The sequence below is a fragment of the Chiloscyllium plagiosum genome, chromosome 42, assembly GCF_004010195.1.
Source record: "Chiloscyllium plagiosum isolate BGI_BamShark_2017 chromosome 42, ASM401019v2, whole genome shotgun sequence".
NCBI classification, from domain to species: domain Eukaryota; kingdom Metazoa; phylum Chordata; class Chondrichthyes; order Orectolobiformes; family Hemiscylliidae; genus Chiloscyllium; species Chiloscyllium plagiosum.
In genome coordinates, this window is record NC_057751.1 from 14,201,902 (window position 1) to 14,215,405 (window position 13,504).

At 41.6% G+C, this 13,504-nt stretch overlaps 1 protein-coding gene across 1 annotated transcript in view; it reads left to right on the forward strand.

The window, feature by feature from the left end:
* Positions 1–270: 270 nt before the first annotated feature.
* LOC122543156 (histone acetyltransferase KAT6A-like) overlaps positions 271–13,504 on the forward strand; it is a 104,749-nt gene continuing 91,515 nt past the window's right edge. Inside the window, exons 1-2 of the mRNA XM_043681539.1 lie at positions 271–275; positions 4,124–4,239. The gene's annotated coding sequence lies outside the window, so the exon portion shown is untranslated. The remainder of the gene's footprint in view (positions 276–4,123; positions 4,240–13,504) is intronic.

The window sequence follows — 13,504 nt, forward strand, 5'->3', positions numbered from 1 at the left end:
ATGCAAACATTAACTTGGACTTGAGTTGTTAGGTGAGAGGATGATATTTATCTCTTGCTAGCCACCAGGTTTAAGCTCCATTTCACCATCGTGATGTGTGTGAGAACTGTGCAGAGATGCAGCAAGCCAGCTCTTGAGATTAAATTTTACTTTCTTCTGTCAACAGCCCCGTGCAGAACCAATTCCAATCTGTGGGTTTTGCCTGGGAACAAAAGAGCAGAACCGTGAGAAGAAACGTGAGGAACTCATTTCATGTGCAGATTGCGGTAATAGCGGTACGTACTCTGCTCAACTTTGGCGAACGTTTCATTATTTTAACTGAACGCAGTTGCATTTTGACGGAGTGAGCCCAGGTTCATAGTTAAGGGATCATTTGGATCTGAATACTCTGCTTCCAGACCTGTCTAGTTCTATGCCATAATCAGCTTTATTCATATTAGGAAGCCAGAAAGGTTATGGTGTATGTAATTTCTTTGAGCAACAAATTGACCTGTCTACTGGTGCCAGGAGTCTTTAGCAGGGATGTCAAATGATCGAGTCAACCATCCTACAACTTGAATTAATAATGGAGTGTCTCACACAACTTAAAAGCGAGCAAAATAAATCATGTTTTTTTTTATGCCCTGTCTTTATTGGTGGCAATTCACATTCTCATGGGGCCAAAGGAATATTACAGGGAAGAGTTTTGAAATTTAGCTCATCTCTGGGACTTGTGGCGTGCTTTGTTTCCCACTGTTTATATGCCACTTGCTTTCCCTTGAATGATTTCTTGTTTTCTCTGACTCCTTTCATTGTTTCTACCTTCACCTCCACATTCTCTGCCACTGTTGCGTCTCATTGTTCCCACAATTCTGGAAGTTTGATGCCATGAGAAAGTATGTGCAGAAGAACGTAATGAATCACATTTGTATTTCTCTCTCCTGTTGATTTCCCTGTCTGTTACTCACCCACCCACCTTCTTTCTAAATCCCTTTGCTGCTTTCTTTATCCCTTCCTCGGTCCATCTTTGTTTCCTTACTACTTTTCTCATTTGTATCTCTGTTTCATTTGATACATGTTTCATTATCTCGTTCTCCGTCCCTTAGATAATTCTTCACTGAGATTCATGATTTCAGCCCCTCTCACCTCACTCTGTTACAGTCTCCCTTTCATTTTCCCCTCTTGTAGCTTCTCTGTCATCCCTTGCCCACTGTCTCCCTGGCTCACAGCTTCGATGTCTTTCACACCTTAAAACCAGAAAACCTCCCCATGCATTTTAACAAGCAAGTCCCAATTTCATGGACAATTTTGTGCTCCCCATCCCGTGAACTCTTTCCGATGACTCCTACACCTGCAGGTCACCGCTCTATAACTATAACAAGGCTATCTCCCACTATTTTAACCTGTCTGTAAGTTAAGTGGAGAATATTTACTGTTCGCTTTCTTTACATTTTGATCTTGGAAAAGGCAAGTCGAATATTTGATCTGAGTCGAAGTTTAATCGTTATCACAATTAACATTTTAGTTGAAATCTAGTCGCAAACACGTAAATCAAAACTTGATATTGCACTCTCTTTGCACTTGGTCTAAGAAAATTCATCTCAGTTATTCTACATCCTTGGCCCTGATAAGACATGAATTAGTTTAAAACATGTCAACTGATGCACCGAGGAAAGCCTAAGAACATCCACATTCTGTCTTGCATCGAGCAGAAATCTGTCACACTTCACTTCAGTGGTAAACCAACCATAAAATGTGTAGAACCAGGCCAGTCGTTAACTGCGAAGCATGTACAATCGTCCACTGACCTCAGCAGTTTGCTAGCAGTCAGGATTATTTGGATTTGTCCATTTTTATTGTTTCAATAAAAGGCAGACTTGAGCAATTCCCTTCAAGGAACAAGCTGCATCAATAGTTGAACATTACAACTCCACTGTAGGTCTGAGATTAATCCTGAGCTACACAGTGGGAGTTCTACTAGCATTGATGTTAGTATGATTGGGTCTCTTCTAAGTTCGTGTGCAATTCCACTTCAAAAATTGAGCCTTACCTTCTCACTTAGCCAATTGTTTTACGAGTTTTCCTCCTGATCTTCATGGTCACATTATGAAACAGCACGTACAGCCCATCCATGAAATTCAGATAATTTGTGTGATCTTAGAGTTAGACAGCACAGAATTACATCCTTTGGTCCATGCGTCCGTGCTGACCAAGTTTCCTGAACTGAACGAATCCCTTTTGCCTGCATTTGGTCCATTTCCCTTTCTGCTTCATGCACCTGTCCAAATGTCTTTCCAGTGTTGTAACTGGACCTGCATCTATCACTTCCTCTGGCAGTTCATTCCACATGCAAACGGCACTGAGTGTGAAAATGATGCCCCTTAACCTTTTAAATCTCACTTTTCACCTTAAAAGTATGCCCCCACGTTTTGAACTCCCCCACCCTATGGGAAAAGACCTTTTAATATTCACTTGATCCATACCCCTCATGATTTTATAAACCTTTATAAGGCCACCCCTCAACCTCCCATGCTCCAGAGTAAAAAGTCCCAGCTTAACCAAGCCCTCCAGTCCTGGTAACATACTTGGAAATCCTTTGTGCATCCTCTCCAAATTCATCTTATCCTTCTTCGAGTAAGGTGACCAGAACTGAACACAGTACTGAAGAAGAGGCCTCACCAACATCCTGTACAACCTCAACAAGACAACCCAACTCCTACACTCAAAGTTTTGAACAGTGAAGACTAACATATGAAACAGCTTCTTAACCACCCCATTTACATGTCATGCAAATTTCAAAGGATTATATACCTGAACCCTTGCGTCTGTGTACGACAACACTCCCCACATCCCTATCATTAGCTGTATAAGTCCTGCTCTTGTTTAATTCACAAATGCAATACCTCGTTTTTATACAAATGAAATTCCATCTGTCATTCCTCAGCCCATTGGCCAAATTGGTCAAGATCCCTTTTAAATCTTGGAACATAGAACAGTACAGCATAGTACAGGCCCTTCGGCCCTCAGTGTTGTGCTGGCCTTTAATCCTGCTCTAAGATCAGACTAACCTACACACCCTTCACTGTGCTATCATCCAGGTGCCTATCCAAGATCTGCTTAAATGTCCCTGATGTATCTGAGTCTACTACCACTGCTGGCAGTGCATTCCACACACCGACCACTCTCTGTGTAAAAGACCTACCTGTGACATCTCCCCTAAACCTTTGGTGACTACATTTCAAAAGTAGTTCAATGGCTGGTGAAGTGCTTGTATGTACTCTATCCGTGAAAGTTATTTTATGAATGGAAGTTACTTCTTTCTTATATTACAGTAACTCTCCGTAATCTGAGGTTAAGAAGGAAGTATTTGACTAAAAATATTTAGACAGAATCTTTGTCAGCTCTCCAGATATTAATAATTTTTTAAAATCTCACAGCACCAGGTCACAATCCAACAGGTTCAACCTTCTTCACTGTTGATTATACCGCCAATTTTGGTGTCATCTGCGAACTGCAAAACCCTGCTTCCTAAATTCTCATCCAAATCATTTATAAAAATTACAAACAAAATTGGACCCACAGTCCTGATTCCAACAGAACACTGCGAGTCTCCAGTCGAAAAAAACAACCCTCTGCCCTCCTCGACCTTTTTGATTACATCCTAGAAAGATTCTAACCAGGTTTGTGAGAGACACTTTCCGATATACAACGCCGTGCTGCCTATCCCTAATCTGGACCTGCCTATCCAAATGCATATAACTTCTATCTCTGAGAATTCCTTCCAACAATTCACCCACCACTGATGTCAGACTCACTGGTCTGTAGTTCCCAGGCTCCTCCTTACAACCTTTCTGAAGTAAAGGCACAACATTACCCACCCTCCAGGCTCCTGGCACAGATATCTCTATTTGGAGTCCTGCAATTTTTTTCCCCTACATTTCCACAACTTCCTGGAATACACTTGATGAGGTCCTGGAAATTTCTCCACCTTTATGTTCTGTTTAAGACCTCCAGCACCATCAGCTCTGTAAGATGACTGGTTTCAAGAACTGCAATGAAGAATATTTAACCTGAGTGACACTTGTGTGGATGCACGATGAATAATATGATTCGAGATTGATTGTCAGATCTGCTGTGTTTCCAGGTCACCCATCCTGTTTGAAATTCTCTCCTGAACTAACGGCTCGTGTGAAAGCCTTACGATGGCAGTGTATTGAATGCAAGACGTGCAGCACCTGTCGGGACCAGGGGAAGAATGCTGTAAGTTGTGTATCAATTCATAAAGACAGCCTTCAAGTGCATGCGCAAAAGTTGTACAACGGCAGAGTTGTTTCAATTCCCTCGGACATCCTGTGTTGGTGTTCATCAGATTTCTTCGCTTCAAGAGGAATCCGTCGTTGCTTTGCTGTAATTTGCATTTTAGAAAGAACAACGTGCTTCTTTATTGGGTGTCCTAACCTGTTTTGCATAAATGCTCTACAGTGCTTCAAATACAACCAATTAACCTGGAGTGCTTTGGGTGTGGATTGTTTTGCAACAGCAAATGTGGCTGTCAGTTTGCCACCAAAGCCCAACATGTAGATGTGTGGTGATTGATTGGTTAATGTATTTCCTCAATATTATTTGAGAGAAGAATACAGGACAGGATATGAGAGGAACCCTCGTTGTACTTGACATTAATTCCATGAGAAGTGTATTATCCATGTGAGAAGGTAGTTCATTTCAATAAGTGAAAAACAATGTCATTGAGATTACGGTCCCAGACCAGGCTGCCCAATTTGCGTTGCAGTCTGACAAGGGAGCAATAACTTTTTTGTTTTAGGTTGACGAAGTGAGATATTCCAGGTACTTGATAAGAGAATAAAGTCAGTATTCCAATATTTGGAAAGAACTACACAAAGTTGGAATGGTAATAGAACCTACCATATATATTTCTGTGTATTAACTTATTTTTGAACTTCTGAAATTAACCTGAGGTCAACATAGGTAACATGAACTGTGGTTGAATGCCCCACAGAGCATGACACATGTGGTCAAGACAGATCCCACAGATTTCTAAGTAAACACCACTCCCAACATTAGTAACTACAGATCAATCAATTTAATCAAAATGTTGCATGTGATTCCTGTTGTTCTGTTCAGCAGATCTAGCTTCAGAATTTCTTCAAACAACACTCTGTCAAGTAATGGCTCAATGACTACTCACTCCCTGGTAGTTCATCTTCCTTTCCCAGTTCTGTACTCCCCTGGATTCTTAAAAATGCACTCCAGTACTGAGAGGCACAACCATACTTTTTCACAGACAACTAGCTTCACCAAGCCAGGACTGCTCCTGATCTGTTACTGCACAGAATGATCCAACCACTCTGGGTCTTCTCTTTGCACTCCAACTAGACAGCAGCAGTGTTAATTTTGCGCATCAGTCTCCTTGGTGGAACTTTGTCAAAAACATCTGAAAACCATACAATCCACATCCACTGGCTCCCCGATCATCTCTTTTTGTTACATTCCCTAAGAATTCCAGTAGATTGCTCAAACGTGCTTCCCTTTTGTAAATCCATACTGACTGTGTCTGATTCTACCACTGTTTTCAAAGTACTCTACTATAAAATCCTTGATGATAAACCTTTGCATCTTCACCACTATGGGTAGCTGACTCACACTCGTTATAATTGGTTCAGCGGTTTATTACCAACAAATTTACATTACAAAAGATTGAAACAAAGTAAGCGTAAAACATTACCTGAGGTAACCACTAAAATTTTAAAGCCAGAATCAACATAGTTTAAACGATGGGTAAACAGCATTATGCAGTGAGTTATAAACTGTGCATTATACATTGGCAGCCCACTCAGTGCCGGTCATCAATTTCAGTCACATTTTCAAAATGCTGCATTGCTAATGAAGAATTGTAGCTCCTTTCCAATGGACGTAGTATGATGTTCAGGCAACAGCAGCACGCAATCAATCTGAGTTCCACAAAAAAGTCAGGTCAGCAGAATCTGTTGCAAACCTCCCCAACGATGCCCACAATGATCTAGCTGGTGTCGCTCCATTAGTGTTACCTTCAAGTTACGGGACCAGTTGCACCAGGTGTATGTTTGCTTATTTTCAGCTTCTGGATCTGAGCTCCATCTAGAGTCATCGTCTGGGATTTGATGGTTGTGTCTTTTTTTATATAGTTCCAGTCTTCCCAAAGTTTGTGTGCGTAATGAGTTTCAGTCTGAGATCATTCCAGTTCCTAAGGAAACTGATTACTTTCTCTCCCTCCCTTTTCACTCAGTTTGTTTTTTTTAAACTGACCCAATAAAACCACAAAGTCCACTGCACTTGTTTGGCATTAGCCTGTAATTGAGAGGCTGTTTAGTTCTTTTAATGAAAATTAGAACTTGCGTATCATTGCAGAGGAGTGGAGGACAGTGGCATTGCCTGACAACAGCTAGTTTTGAGATGGATAGTGTATAAGCCTTTGCTGTGAAGAGACTCCAAGGTTTTAGTGAGATTGCAAGTTATTATGTATTCTAACTGGCACTGAGCCGTGCTCACCCATCACCCTCAATCCAAATCCGACACTCAGGCTGTCAGTGCCCCAGTCTTTTTAAATTACATTACATTTCCTACAGTGCGGAAACGGGCCCTTCAGTCCAAAAAGTCCACATCAACCCTCCGAAGAGTAACCCACCTTGGCTCATTTCCCAACATTTACCGCTCTCTAATGCCACCTAACATGATGGAAATTTGGCATGGCCAGTTCACCTGACCTGCACATCTTTTGGAATGTGGGAGGAAACCGGAGCATCCGGAAGAAGCCCACGCAGACACGGGGAGAATGTGCAATCTCCACACAGACAGTCGCCCAAAGTGGGAATCGAGCCCGGCTCCCTGGTGCTGTGAGACAGCAGTGCTAACCACTGAGCCACCGTGCTGATTTAAAATCTCTTGTCTTGTCTGTGGACCCTTGTGTAGCCTAACCTTTTTCTAAAGAACATGAGTGAATCAGAAGGCTTTTTATGATAGTTGATGACAGTTGTTATAGTCACCATCATTGAGACAAGGTTACTGTTCAAGATATCCTTCATGGAAAAGTGGCGTAGTGGGATTTTAAGCGATGTCCACAAAGCTGGACACCGAGACCAGTTGCTCACTGACTGATGTTTTACACCACCATCTCACCCTACGTTGCTCTCATGCCCACATAGTTGTCTTTGGTATGAATTCTGAAAGTTCCTGCTTGCAAGAAGTTGCCCAAATCCCTTGTCCACTTATTACATGCAAATAACCTGCCTCAGCTTTGCAAAAAGAGCATTTTGGATTCCAAGTCAGTGAAAATTTGTTTTATTAACCTCACTTTCGATTAGTTGCTTACGATCTTAAAAGTAGGGTTCCCAGCTATTGGCTCACTCACCAGTGAGAACAGTATTTCTCTGGGAACTTTGTAGAGCAGAACTACAAGTAAATTCGTGATCTCAATTCATGATCTAGAGTCAGAAGTTCAAATTTCACTATAGCTGCTGCACAATTCAATTCAAATTTAATATTTGTAATAACAAGATATTATTGGTGACGGTGGCCATGAAACTACAGGGTTGTCATAAACCCATCTGGTTCATTCCTGACCTCCAAGATAGGATACTCAGTCCGGCATATATTGGACTCCAAACATACAGCAATGTGGATTACTTGAAAGTGCCCTCTGAAGTAGTCTAGCAAATCCGTCAGTTGTTTTTACCTTCTCAAAAGCAGTGAGGGGTAGTCAGTAAATGCTGGCCTTGTCAGCGATACCCACATTCTGTGAATTAAAAATAAAATTGAAAAAACCTTCATTGGTTCATCTTTTAACCTTCTCTGTTCAAGATGATTAATCGAACTGTTGCCGAAAACTGAATTTTGTCATCCCCGAGAGCACATACGTTTTGTATCTATCCTTCATTTGATAGCCAGAATGGTCCACATAACTTCAACTGAGGTTAACCAGAGATTAAGAAAGTTTAAAATTATCACTTTGTTTTTATATTCTGTTCCATTGCGAGTTAAATGAACATCAGTTTGCTCAGCCTTTGCAAATGAAAGCAAGCTGTTTGTCAAAGACAAATAGTATCGAGTGAACTTCATTGAATTATTTGAAGAGGCCTGGAGCAGGCTGTTTAAGGTAGTTCCATTAATGTATCTTTGGACTTCAGGAAGAAATTCCATAAATAAGACCATAGACATAGGAGGAACTGTTCAACCCATTAAGTCTGCTCTGCCGTTTAGTGAGATCACGGCTGATGAAAAATCCTTAACTCTAAAAGGACTTAGCTCAAGTGTCACCAGCCTTCATTTTCAGCAGCGGCAGGGGCAAGGACCAGGGGACTGCCAGGAAGGTAAGTTTCCCTGTAAAAGGACTTAGTTGGGTCATCACCAGCCTTCATTTTCCAAGGATTTAGCTTTTCCAAGTAATGACAGACGGGGTGAGCCTGATGTCAGTGGTAGGGAAGCTGCTGATGAAGATACTGAGGGATAGGATCAGTCAATTCATGTGGATGAAAATGGTCTTATCAGTGATAGGCAGTATGATTTTATGCAGGGGAGGTCATGTCTTACCAAAATAATAGAATTCTTTGAGGAAGTGACAAGGTTGATTGATGAGGGAAGGGCTGTAGATGTCGTATACAGGTCATATACATGGACTTCAGTAAGGCATTTGATAAGGTTCCCCATGGTAGACTGATGGAGAAAGTGAAGTTGCATGTGGTTCCAGGATCTGCTTGCTAGATGGATAGAGAACTGGCTGGGCAACAGGAGACAGTAGTAGTGGAAGGGAGTTTCTCAAAATGGAGACCGGGTGACCAGTGGTGTTCCACGGGGATCTGTGCTGGGACCACTGTTGTTTGTGATATACATAAATGATCTGGAAAAAGGTATAAGTGGTCTGATTAGCAAGTTTGCACATGACATGAAGATTGGTGGAGTAGCAGATAGTGAAGGGGACTTTCCGAGAATGCAGCCAAATATAGATTGGAGACTTTGGGCAGAGAAATGGCAGATGGAGTTCAATCTGGACAAAGGTGAGGTGATGCATTTGGGAAGATCCAATTCATGAGCGAACAATGCGGTAAATGGAAAAGCCCTGGGGAAAATTGATGTACTGAGAGACCGAGGTATTCAGGTCCATCGTACCTTGAAGGTTGGAACGCAGGTTGACAAAGTGGTCAAGGAGGCATATGGCATGCTTTCCTTCATCGGATGGGGTATTGAGTGCAAGAGTTGGCAGGTCATGTTGCAGTTGTATAGGACGTTAATTTGGCCAGATTTGGAATACTGTGTACAGTCCTGGTCACCACATTACCAAAAGGATATGGGTGCTTTGGAGAGGGAGAGGTTGAAATTAGGATTATTTTCATTAGAAAGTTGGAGGTTGAGGGCGGTCCTGATTGAGGTCCACAAAATCATGAGAGGTATAGACAGGGTGGATAGCAAGAAGCTTTTTCCCTGAGTAGGGGACTCTATTACTTGGGGTCAGAAAAGTTTAAGGGAGGTATGCGTGGAAAATTCTTTACACAGAGGGTGGGTGCCAGAGACGTGTTGCCAGTGGAGGTGGTAGAGGTGGGCATGATAGTGCCATTTAAGATATATCTAGAAAGATACATGAATGGGCAGGGGGCAGAGGGATCAGATCAGTACAAAATAGATGACAGGTTTAGATAGATGATCTGGATCGGCGCAGGCTGTAATTTTCTTTGTTCCGCTTTACTGTGTTTTCCTATAATCCTTGATTCCCTTATTACTTATAAAATCTGTCTATCGCAGTCTTGACAATCCTTCATAATGTTATGAAGATGTGTGTTTACCTTTGAGAGTTAAAAGCAGCAGAACTACCGGACACAGCACCAAGTGCTTTCAATAAGGCAGCAATGTAACACTGAGTCGAACAACTCGATTAGTTCATTACGTGGAGAGAAAAACAAATTCGAATTCAGCCAATCATTTTAAAATTATACCCTGAAAATATACCAATTTCCAATCAAGTTTGAGTTGAGTATGTTGACAATCTTAAAAGCCAGTGACACAATTGGATGCTGCGGTGTATAAAACCAGGGGAAAAGTGAACAGTTGAGAGGAGAACTGCATCGTCCTAGCATGTAACAGACTGCTTGATAAAAATCTCTCTCTTAAAAGTACCTTTTTAATCAGTAACCTGTCACGCAGAAGTTCCTAATAAGGAGAAAAGAAGGCACAGGAAGATCCAAAGACAAGAACCTACAGCTGCCTGGTTTTGAGATAAGTGTTGTTTTGTAAATCTTACTTGGGAGTTTTATCAGACTAGTGTTATTGAAGGGAAGGTAAAAGATAGGTTAGAGTAAGGACTTGTACATAGTTGTTAGCTAATTATTCTCTGTTATACTTTAAGAAATAAAGTTGTTAATTTTTACTACTTGGCCACTCGAATTTTTACAGATTACTGTACGGGATAAATCTTTACTGAGTTGCTAGTTTAAAATTAAGCAAGAGAGTTTACTCCGTGTCGTAACAGTTTGGGGGCTCGGGTCTGTGATTTGAACTGTTCAGACAAACTTGAATAGATTTGGGGTATGAAAAATTCCAGCAGATTTAAACACTTGCAGGTTAGTGTTCGAGATCTTCAAATAAAACACAGGTGAGACAATTTGTTTAATTTTGGTGACTTGTGGTTGATTAAATTAAAAGTGAGGGAAATGGCTCTTAAAATTGCAGAAGAGGTTCTGGGATTTGAAGATGATTATCAAATTTGCCAAGAAAGTTTAGAAGGAAAGAAAAAGACCATATTTTTAGAAATGGACAAGTGCAGTAGAGGTAGAACAACTGAAATGACAATTGAGGAAAATGGAGTTAGAAGGTAAACTTAGAGGGAGAGAGAAAGGGAAAGAGAGAAAAGAAAGACAGAGAGAGGAAAAAGAGAGGGAAGGTTCTTGACTGACCAGAGAGAGAGAGAGAGAGAGAATGTGAACTTGAGAAGTTGCGACTTTGTCAAGCAAAGTCAAGTTAACAGGATGGAGATTAAAAGAGAAGATAGTGATACCTGTAAATATGTCAAAACACAGGCACATTTTGATGAGGAAGATGTTGAAGTTTTCTTTATTTCACTTGAAAAATTGCCGAGGCCAATGGAGTGGTCCAAGGATTTATAGGTAATGTTATTTCAGACTAAATTGGTAGGCAGAGCTAGTGAGGTATTTACTGCGCTGTCAGATGAGGGTTCAAGAGATTATGAAGAGGTTAAACAAGCTATTTTAAGTGCTTATGAATTGGTACCAGAAGCATATAGACAGTGGTTCAGAAACACAAAGAAGGAATCAGGTCAGACTTATGTTGAGTTCGAAAGAATTAAACATGGTCATTTTGATCAGTGCGTGTGTACTTTGAAAATCGATAGGACATTTGAGGCTCTCGGAGAGATTATTCTGCTGGAGGTGTTTAAAAACTCACTTCCAGAGATGGTAAGAATTCACATGGAGGAACTGAAAGTTCAGAAGTGAGAAGGGCATCAGAATTAGCAGATGAGGACGTGCTGGTGCATAAGACAAGCTTCTGGCCAGAATTTCGTCCTCTGAAGATTAGAAGGGCAGATCCTACACTACTAAACCAAGAATCGAGCACACTGGTAAGATGTCACCACAGGTTAAAGGAGCCCAAGACAGTGGACAGGAGGTGAAAGGCCTCAGGTGTTTTCACTACATTGGAGTGGGACACAGAAAATTACAGTGCTGGTGGTTCAAGAAGAGCACTGGGAAAAGGTGTCTTCACTGCCAGAAGGTGGGACACGTGAAGACACACGTTGCTGGTCTTTAAAGAAAGGCATTGTGGGAAAAGACTTGGTAAAAGAAGCGACGCCGGTGGCATTAGTGAAGGTAGTAAAGGCGACCCTAGGAAGAGCTGAGGATCTGCAGGAGAGTGCACAGCTTAAGCAGAGTCTGGGAAGGGAGTTAGTCCCTGATCTTCAAAAAATTTGCCTCCGTGGGTAAATTTTACTCAAACAACAGGGGGAGAAGGGCAAGAAGTTATAATTTTCAGAGATGCAGGATCGAACTACTTGCTGTGATAGGAAGGGATGAGTGAATATTCACAATTTCTAATCTGTTATCTGAGAGTGTGGTAATTTGTGGGACAGATGGATAGAAATTTAGCGTTACCCGATGTAAGGTCAGGTTGGAGTGCCAACTTGAGGCTGGGGAAATTACAGTGGGAGTGATTGACTGAGTTTCAATTCCAGGATTTAGTAAGATCCAAGATGGGAGTGACACCCCCTTTTGTGGAGAAGCCCAAGGAAAACCAAGAAACTGAGGAGTTAAAACAGAAATATCCTGACATTTTCCCAGACTGTGTCGTAACCAGATCCCACTATCGTAAGTCACAGCATGAAGTGAAAACTAAAGAGGAAGATGAAGGGGTTGAGGTTCAATTAGCGGATACCCTGTTTGACGTAATGGTGCAGGAAAAACCTGAACAGACAGAGGTGTTTAGTCCTGAAAGGGTAAGAGACTCGCAACAGTAAGACAAGATGATAAAAGATATATATATATGTGTGGATGTGTACTCTGAAAAGGAGGCAGAGAATATTCTGGAGGGTTGTTATCTGAAAGGTAGAATCCTCAGACAGGAATGGAGACCACGGCAGGTTAGTGCAGAGGAGAAATGGGCCGAAGTGCACTAGATTGTATTGCTGGTAGTGTCCAGACAGGAAGTGTTGCAGGTACCACATGAACTACCTGGAGGAGGTCACTGAGAGGTACGAAAGATTCTGGCAAAAGTACAAAAACATTTCTATTGGCCTGGAATGCTCAAGGATGTGTTTAACTTGTGCCGGATGTGTCATACATGCAAAATGGGAGGTAAGCCACAGGCAGTAATAAAACCAGCACGTTTGTTGCCAATTCCCATATTTGAAGAACCTTTCACGTGGGTTATAATTGATTGTGTAGGTCCCCTCCCAAGAATTAAAAGTGGGAACCAGTACTTGTTAACCATCATGGATGTGTCTACCAGATTTCCCATGGCAATTCCATTATGCAGTATCAAGGCAAATAAGGTGGTAGAGGAGTTGGTAGCCTTCTTCACACAGTATGGGCTACTCAGATTCAGTCGGACCAAGGGTGAAATTTTCCTGCTAGGCTGTTTAAGGAAATTATGGATAGCTTCGGTGTAAAGCACTTTTCATCCTGAATCCCAGGGAGCTTTGGAAAGGTGGCATCAGACCTTGAAGACCATGTTAAGAGCATACTGTCAGGATTACTCGAATGATTGGGATAAAGGTATCCCATTCGTATTGTTTGCCATTAGAGATGCCCCAAATGAATCTACTCAGTTCACTCCTTTTGAGTTCATAATTGGTCATGAAATGAGAGGCTGTGTGAAATTAATTAAAGAAACTTTGACAGGATCAAAGTCGGAGATCTTACAATTAGATTATGTGTCGAAGGTGAAGGAGAGATTAACTCGAGGAGGTGAGTTAGCTAAACAGCACCTAAAAAGGGCACAGTGGAAAATGAAGCAGGTGGCAGATAAAAAC